This window comes from Erinaceus europaeus, chromosome X (genome assembly GCF_950295315.1).
Source record: "Erinaceus europaeus chromosome X, mEriEur2.1, whole genome shotgun sequence".
NCBI classification, from domain to species: Eukaryota; Metazoa; Chordata; class Mammalia; order Eulipotyphla; family Erinaceidae; genus Erinaceus; species Erinaceus europaeus.
Window position 1 is genome coordinate 50,322,392 of NC_080185.1, and position 8,535 is coordinate 50,330,926.

The 8,535-nt window shown below is 38.2% G+C and overlaps 1 non-coding gene across 1 annotated transcript; it reads right to left on the bottom strand.

The window, feature by feature from the left end:
* Nucleotides 1–4,739: 4,739 nt before the first annotated feature.
* On the bottom strand, nucleotides 4,740–4,872 carry LOC132536055 (small nucleolar RNA SNORA68). Its single transcript, XR_009547738.1, has one exon. It is a non-coding gene; the product is annotated as a small nucleolar RNA SNORA68 (small nucleolar RNA).
* Between the last annotated feature and the right edge of the window lie 3,663 nt (nucleotides 4,873–8,535).

The window sequence follows — 8,535 nt, forward strand, 5'->3', positions numbered from 1 at the left end:
TGTGGGAATACCAGGACTCCCTGACTAGGGCCCCAGATGATGGAGTGGCCTGGTAGTGAGTAAATAATCATCATCAAAGTATGCCAGCCTCTTGCCCTTATTCAGCTTTTGTAGTTCTTACTTTGATAAGATTAGCTTTGGAGTGACTGAGGGAAGTGTAATAGGAAGTAGGTGAGTAGCAGATTCCAAGAAAATACAGACACAAAACTCTGATGGTCACAACAGTGTGGAATTATGCCACTTTTAGTTCATAATTTTAAAAATCAATATTAAATTTTATATGCATTTGTTTTTAGGTAATCCATAACTTAGAAAGTTAGACTGAATGTTCATTATTAGTTATTTTATTTTATATTACAGAGGAATTGAGAAGGGGAGGAATTGGAGGGAGAGAGAGAGATAGAGGCAGAGAGAGAGAGAGGGGGGGGAAAAAGAGAGAGAGAGACCTGTAATACTGCTTCACTACTTGTGAAGCTTCTTCCCTGTATGTAGGCTTGAACCTAGGTCCTTGCATATGGTGGTGTGTGCACTCAATCAGGTGTATAGTCTCCCTGTACTTTCTATCTTTTCCTTAAACTTGATGGTTCTCAAAAGTATTGTTTACAGGCCAAAGGTCAAGCCAAGTGATAGTTCAAGTGTCAATGCTCAGAGAGCTTATGTGATGGGTTCAGAAAGATTATTTCATTAGCATCTGAAATAAATAACATGGAACCAAGAAGGGAGAGAAAAAGAGAGAGCTCTAACCCTGTTCATTGTTCTCAGTCCAGCCTTTTATACTGTAGGCTTACACATGTGCAGACATTATTACACCAGGTGTGTGAGGTCAGTAACTGCATCAGTGAGTCTGTCAGGTGCAGTACATCATTTACATAAAGTATTATTGGTGTCAGCTGCAAAACCCATGCTTCAGTCTAAGGTTAATATTGAGCCAAAGCATAGTCCTATCCCAACAATGGTCCTCAACCACTAGCAAAAGTATCATTCAGAAGCTTGCTAGATATTCAGATTATCTAATTAGATTAATGAAATTCGTCTAGAGCATCATAAAATCTGGTTTTGGACCTAGTAATCTGTAGTTTAATTGTCTTCCAGATGATATTTCTGACCACTTAAATAGGCATCTGGCTTTAACCAACGGTAACAAATTAGGCAAATTATATGTGACTTCTTTGAATGTAATAAAATTAACATGCTGGAGGCAAAAGAGACAACTAACTATACTTTTGATTTCAAATTTAACTGAACTGATGCAGCTGAATCTTCCTTTTAGGACTCCTACACCAACTTTCCCTTGAAGATGTAAGTTAAGAATGAACACTTAACTAGAATGTAAACATAAGATTATTTTCTACTCTGATTTTAAATATTACTGTCCTATTGCTGATTTCTAGGTCCCATTAGCTCCTCTTCTAGTTGACACATTTGTTATGTTACATAGTTTATTTGAGAATTCTCTTTTGCATTAATGTAAGTCTGTATTACTACAAATGTCTTTCTTAGGATTACTTTCACTGCATCCTATAGGGTCTGGTAGATGGTTTCTTCAATTTTATTGTTTTCCAGATAATAATTAACTTTTCTTTTGATCTCTTGAATGACTCAGGTATTATGCAGAGTCACATTATTTAATATCCATATTTGAGGGTATTTCTTTTTGTATGGTTTATTTCCTTTTTATATTTATCTATTTATTGCCCTTTGTTGCACTTGTTTTATTGCAGTTATTATTGATGTCATTGTTGTTGGATAGGACAGAGAGAAATGAAGAGAAAAGGGGAAGACAGAAAGGGGGAGAGAAAGATAAGACACCTGCAGACAAGCCCTGGCCCTCTCAACTTACTTTGAAAATGGATTCCAGAAGAATTTAAAGACGGGTGCTGTCTTTGTTGATCTCACAGCAGCCTATGACACGGTCTGGCACCGTGGTCTCCTAGTCAAGATCTCAAGATGCCTGCCTCCATGGGTGGCCAACACTATATCATTTCTTCTCTAAAACAGAAGATTCCGGGTGCATCTGGGTGACAAGTCTAGTAGATGGAGACTTGTCTCAAGTGGCCTCCCCCAGGGCTCTGTTCTGGCTCCTACGCTTTTTAATATTTACATCAATGACCTCCCAGAAACTTCTTCAAGGAAGTTCATCTACGCCGATGACATCTGCTGTGCAACTCAGGCATCAAAGTTCGACATACTTGAGGAAACACTCACAAAAGATATGTCTCTGATATCTGATTACTGTAAAAAATGGCGACTAATCCCTAGCACTGAAAAAATGGTATGATCTGTTTTCCATCTACACCATGCCTCGGCCTCACGTGAGCTTAATGTGCAGCTTGGCGATACGAGAATCCGGCATGAAGCCCAGCCAGTCTATCTTGGCGTTACTCTCGATCGCACTCTGTCATTTCACAAGCATCTCATAAAAACTGCAGCAAAGGTGGGCGTGAGGAATAACATCATTGCAAGACTGGCCAGCTCCTCATGGGGCGCAAGTGCTTCCACACTACGATCATCATCTCTAGAATTATGCTATTCCACTGCAGAATACTGTGCCCCAGTATGGTTCCTTAGCCCCCATGTCCACTTGGTCGATTCCAAATTATATTCCTCCATGAGGATAATTTCTGGAACCATCCGTTCCACCCCGGTTCCATGGCTGCCAGTTCTTAGCAACATCCCCGCCAGATGTTCGTCGGGATGCGGCATCATCTAAGTTCATTTCCCACGTCTACGCTCGACCGGACCTGCCAATATACGCGGATATCTTCGCCCACCCTGTCCAATGCTTGACGTCTCGTCACCCAATCTGGTCCCCTACGCCTACACTGAACTTCTCTGTTTCAGACTCTTGGAAACAGAGTTGGCAGTCAGCTGAGGTAAAGAAAAAACACCTCATCACAGACCCCTGCAAGCATCAACCCGGCTTTGACCTAGCACGTTATGATTGGGCCCTCCTCAATCGCTATCGAACAGGCCATGGCTGGTGCGCTGCTATGTTCCATCGCTGGGGAGCCAGAGATGACCTGAACTGCCCCTGCGGCTCCAGACAGACTATGACCCACATAGTCAACGACTGCCACCTCTCCAGATTCAAAGGAGGTCTCGAAACTTTACATCAGGCTCAACCTGACGCTGTTGACTGGCTACGGAAGAAGGGCAAATGCTAGAAGAAGAAGAATTTCAGTTTCAGAACAAGGACTGATTTTAACTTTCTCTGTTATTTTCTATAGTAAAAAACAAAGACTTCTAAGAACTTTTGCTTAGGGTTTATAAAAATGTGGGTTTATTAGGTATATATAAACCATTATGGGAAAATAGGAGAGAAAAGCTAGTTAGACATGTGTCAGGAGCCATAAATATTATTTTTATTTTTATTTATTGGATAGAGACAGCCAGAAGTTTAAAGGGGAGAAGGATATAGAGAGGAAGAGAGACAGAGAGACATCTGAAGACCTGCTTCACCACTCATGAAACATTCCTCCTGCAGGTGGGAACTGCAGGGCTTGAACCTGGCTCCTTGCACACTGTGACATGTGACCTCGATCAAGTACTCCACCACCCCAACCCCTTAAATAATTCTTCTTCATCATCTTTGAATAAGCAGTGTGTCTTCATTATATCTTCTAGCTCTGATATTCTCTCTTCTTTGTGATAGAGTCTACTTTCCATATGTGAAAGTATATACTCATTTGTACAGAATCCTTCACACTCTGTAACTTCATTTTGAGGGTATTTGTTTGTTTGGTTCGTTTAGTTGTTGTTTTTTTTTTATCCTTTCTAGCTCCTTAGTGAAGTTTGGAAGGTTTCTTTTTTTCATGTTTTCTTATTGAAATAAACATTTAGTTCTTAAATGTGTTTCTGCATGTTATAGATTTTTTTTATCATATTCACAATATTTTCTTTCCAAATTATTTCTTTAATGTGTCCTGCAGTTCTGTATATTCCTATAGTTCTTCTGTTGTGTTTCTGTAATTTATGCCATGACTAAGGCTCATATATGAATAGTATGCCTCTTCTTTTGCACAGAATGGTTTCTGCTATTAATGCAGCTGGTGATACTTTGCCTACAGTTCTGGGTTTCTGTATATACATATACACTTTGTGTGGTGAGATTTTCCAGTATGTCACTAGGTCTTTCAATTCCTGTAAAGAATGTGATCTCTCAGAGTTTGTTTCTGCCTGTACTCAGATCTCTGAGAAATGGATGTTTAAGAATTTTTTTTGGAGTGTTTCAAAAAAGCAAGACACACTTTACAACGAGAAGCCAGCATAGACTGGGTCTGTTTAATGTCCTAAAAATCTCCCTTGGGTCACGTACAAAATATGATTTTCTTTATCATAAGGTTATTTGTTACTTTCCTGCCATACTTGTGAATCCTTTCAAATATTCAATGTCTGATGGCATTGATATCATGGATTAAGAGAACAAATGTTCTTGCTTTCCCATGGCTGAAGCTATATTCCTCTGCATAGTTGTCAAGGTAACAAATTGTCTTGTTTCAGCACACAAAACATCTTCCATACTGAAACTCACTTGCTTCCCCTTTTCCACACACTGGTCGTAAGTGTATGGACCCACCTGTGAGTATGTTTCTTCAGAACTCCCAGTTGTGGTTTGATGAGACTGGGTTTTTCTTTCATTGATTTTTCAAATTGTTTTGCAGAGTGACTACATGCTGCTATTCCATGACCACACCTCTAGAAATTTGTATATTTACACTTTAATATGTTTGGATCAGGGTGTCTGTAAGTTCTCTAAATTCACTTTTAGGAGAACAGGCAGTCTCCCCAAAGGTAATGAGGTCCCCATTGCTGTTAGCACCTTTATGTAAATCACATTAATATTTTTTAGATGATCCTGTGATAAGGTATACTTCTAACAAAATTTATAAAATCATTTTCTATATAAAATTTATGAAAGGTTTGATCAAAAATAATTCAAATTAAATCCAATGTTAGGGATCTAAATTAAAGATAAATTATGTTTCTAAAGGTTCTCATTATGTGGCTTTGAAGATGAAGATTTGTTTTGGTACCATTCTAGTAGCTGTTTTCTAAATAGGTATAGAATAGATTAAGCCTGAAAATCACAGAATAACACCAATTATGGTAAGCGTAAGACATAGAACTACTATACAGAAGCATTCTGCTACTTTTTTATATTTCCCATATAATTATTTGGTTACTAGTTACTTTAAATCTATGAAAACATTACCTAAACATATCTCTACAAATCTGGGGTGTCTATGACTGATTTTTCTTACATAAACCTAATGCAATTCATTCCCAGTTATGACCATTAAATAAAATTGGAGGTAAGGAAAACTATCAGAATGTTTTTTCCCATAGGTGGAATGCAAATGACAAAGGAACTTGCCAAAAAAAGTTGTAACTAAACTGTCTAAATTTTGTGGTTATCGAAGATTATCAGATAACAGAACATTGGTAGAGAGTGTGTCAATTTACAATACTATGAATGGATGTGAAACTATAAAAATATGTTAAATCACTAAAATAAGAAGTCTTTATACATTTAAATATTCAATAATGTCCTATCAATGTAAGTATGGATATACTGATAAGGCAGCATAATGGAAAACCAAGATGTATATCCACACATACATATTCAATTATGTTTTAACAAAACTTCAAAAAGAAATCAACAGATGAGTGTCAAAAATTTTAGAGGATAAAACTGAATAGCTACATGCAAAAAAACACTCCATTTTGTATTTCATTCTATATATAAATTTTTATCTTTAAATAGCCTATAGACATGAATTTAAAGCATAGAGCTTTAAAAATTTTAGAATAAATCTGAATATATTTGCAAAAATGTTTTAGATGCAGCCAGACTGAATGAGTGGCAGCAGAAGATGGCCAGGAGTCAGAGTGAAGCCTGAAACAGATCAATGTTGTTGGGCCCTGAGAAGTGAGTTGCAACACTCCTACCTCCAGCTACAGTTCTGATTTTATCCAAATCAGACCAGAGTAGAGCAGAGAACTCTCCCTTCCCCTACTATAACACAACAGATAAACAATATAGCCACAATGCCACCTGTTGGTTGAACAGCAGAAACCATAATCAACCAAAACATGGACACATACAAAACTATATGTTTTCCATGGCACACAAAGACTAGGGAAAAAAATCTGAGTTTTAATTCATAAAGATTATTATAAAGGCAATTCAACCATAACATACAGTCATAAATTAAGAATCTCAGAGATCACATCATCAAAGTGGTAAAAATTACACAAAGAGTACTCTTAGAGGAAATACCTGAAGGAAGTCCTAGATAGGACTAGGGCTTATATAAGATCAGAAAACTTCCCCACACTAAACAACATGGATTTAAGGATTTAAGGACCTCAGACAGTACCCAACAGGATAAATAAATGATCTTGAGGAGATACTACAATTACTAGAAGACAAAATTACCAGTCTCTCAAAGTACAAAGCTGCTGAAGAGGAAAGATTTATGAAAAATGAAGCAATTTTTGAAATAGCAGACTCCACCAAAAGAAAATAATATGATAATTATTGGGGTGCATAAGAGTGAAGTAAATCAAGAGAAGCAGAAAGCATATTCAAAGAAATTATTAAAGAAAATTTTCCCACATTTGGGCAATGTTCAAAATATAAATATTGAGAAAGTTGAATGAAAACCCAAAATCCTGAATCCCAATTACGCCAGTTAACACTAAGACACATAATAACACTTTCCAAAATTAAGGACAAGGGAGAAGTATTTCAGGCTTCAAGGGAAAAGGTGAAATGAGATATTCAAAGGCAAAACCATTAGGCTTTAACAAGATTTCACAACACAAAGTTGAGAAGCAAGAAGGGATTGAATGGTTTTTTAACTTTTATTAGTGAATTAACAATAATCAACAAGATTGTAGGATAAGAGGGGTGCAATCCCATACAATTACCACTACCAGAGTTCCACATAACTTTCACTCCACTGGAAGGGTCTCTAGTCTTTATCCCTCTAGGAGTATGGACCAAAGATTTTTATGGGATGCTGAAGGTGGGAGGTCTGGTTTCTGTAATTCCTTCTCCACTGGATATGGGGGTTGACAAGTCAATCCATACCCCAGCATGTTTCTATCTTCCCCTAGTGAAGTACAGCTAGGAGAGGTAAGGTCCCAGGACTCATTAGTGAGGTCTTATGCACAGGGAAGTCAGGGCAGCATCATGATAGTATCTGCAGCTTGGTGGCTGAAAAGCACTAAGATATAAAACAGAACAAATTGTTTAATGATCAGGAACCTAAAGGTAAGAATATAGCAGATTAGATATTGGAAGAATCTAGGGAATCTATTTTTGGTATATTCTTTTTATAATTTATCTTTATTTTTTATTTATAAAAAAGAAACATTGACAAAACCATAGGATAAGAGGGTACAACTCCACACAGTTCCCACCATCAGAACTCCGTATCCCATCACTTCCCCTGATAGCTTTCCTATACTTTAGCCCTCTGGGAGTATGGACCTATGGTCATTGTGGGGTGAAGAAGGTGGAAGGTCTGGCTTCTGTAATTGCTTCCCCACTGAACATGGGCATTGACAGTTCCGTTCTCCCAACCTGTCTCTCTCTTTCCCTAGTGGGGTGGGACTCTGGGAAGTGGGGCTCCAGGACACATTGGTGGGGTTGTCTGTCCAAAGTAGTCTGGTTGTCATCATGGTAGCATGTGGAACCTGGTGGCTGAAAAGAGAGTTAACATATAAAGCCAAACAAATTGTTGACTAATCATGAACCTATAGGTTGGAATCGAGCAGATGAAGAGTTGGGGGAGGGCATCTGTTTTGTAGATAGCGTAGTAGGCCTATTTTTAAAGAGATTTTTAAAAAATATTTATTTGTTCCCTTTTGTTGCCCTTGTTTTATTGTTGTAGATATTATTATTGTTGTTATTGATGCCATCATTGTTGGATAGGACAGAGAGAAAAGGAGAGAGGAGGGGAAGACAGAACGGGAGAGACCTGCAGACCTGCTTCGCCTCTTGTGAAGTGACTCCCCTGCAGGTGGGGAGCCGGGGGCTCGAACTGGGATCCTTATACAGGACTTTGTGCTTTGTGCCACTTGAGCTTAACCTACTGCACTACTGCCCGACTCCAAGAAGGTCTATTTTAGTGATATTCCAAAGGGACTGTGACTTTACTAGTTTGCCCCCCCGAACATAAAATCTGATATGCAGGTGGATCAAAGTTATTGTCTGGAGAGATGATGTTATGGCTGGAAAAAGGACCAGAAAGTTAGAACAGGGAAGAATAGCTCCCAAATATGGGAAAGGTGTACAAATATTATTGATTGTAAACCCCATCCATTTGATCCGTTAACTATCTATTGCCTTCTTAAACCCTAAGACAGCAGGAACCTCCTGCTTCCTCTATAGAGCCTATATTTCCCCCAGTCCTGAAACCCCTAGGGTGGGGTCACTTTCCTACATGCTTCTCTCAATTCATACCAAATGATATTGCATCCACTGATCTCAAAATAATCAACACAACGAGTATCACTTAAGCATGC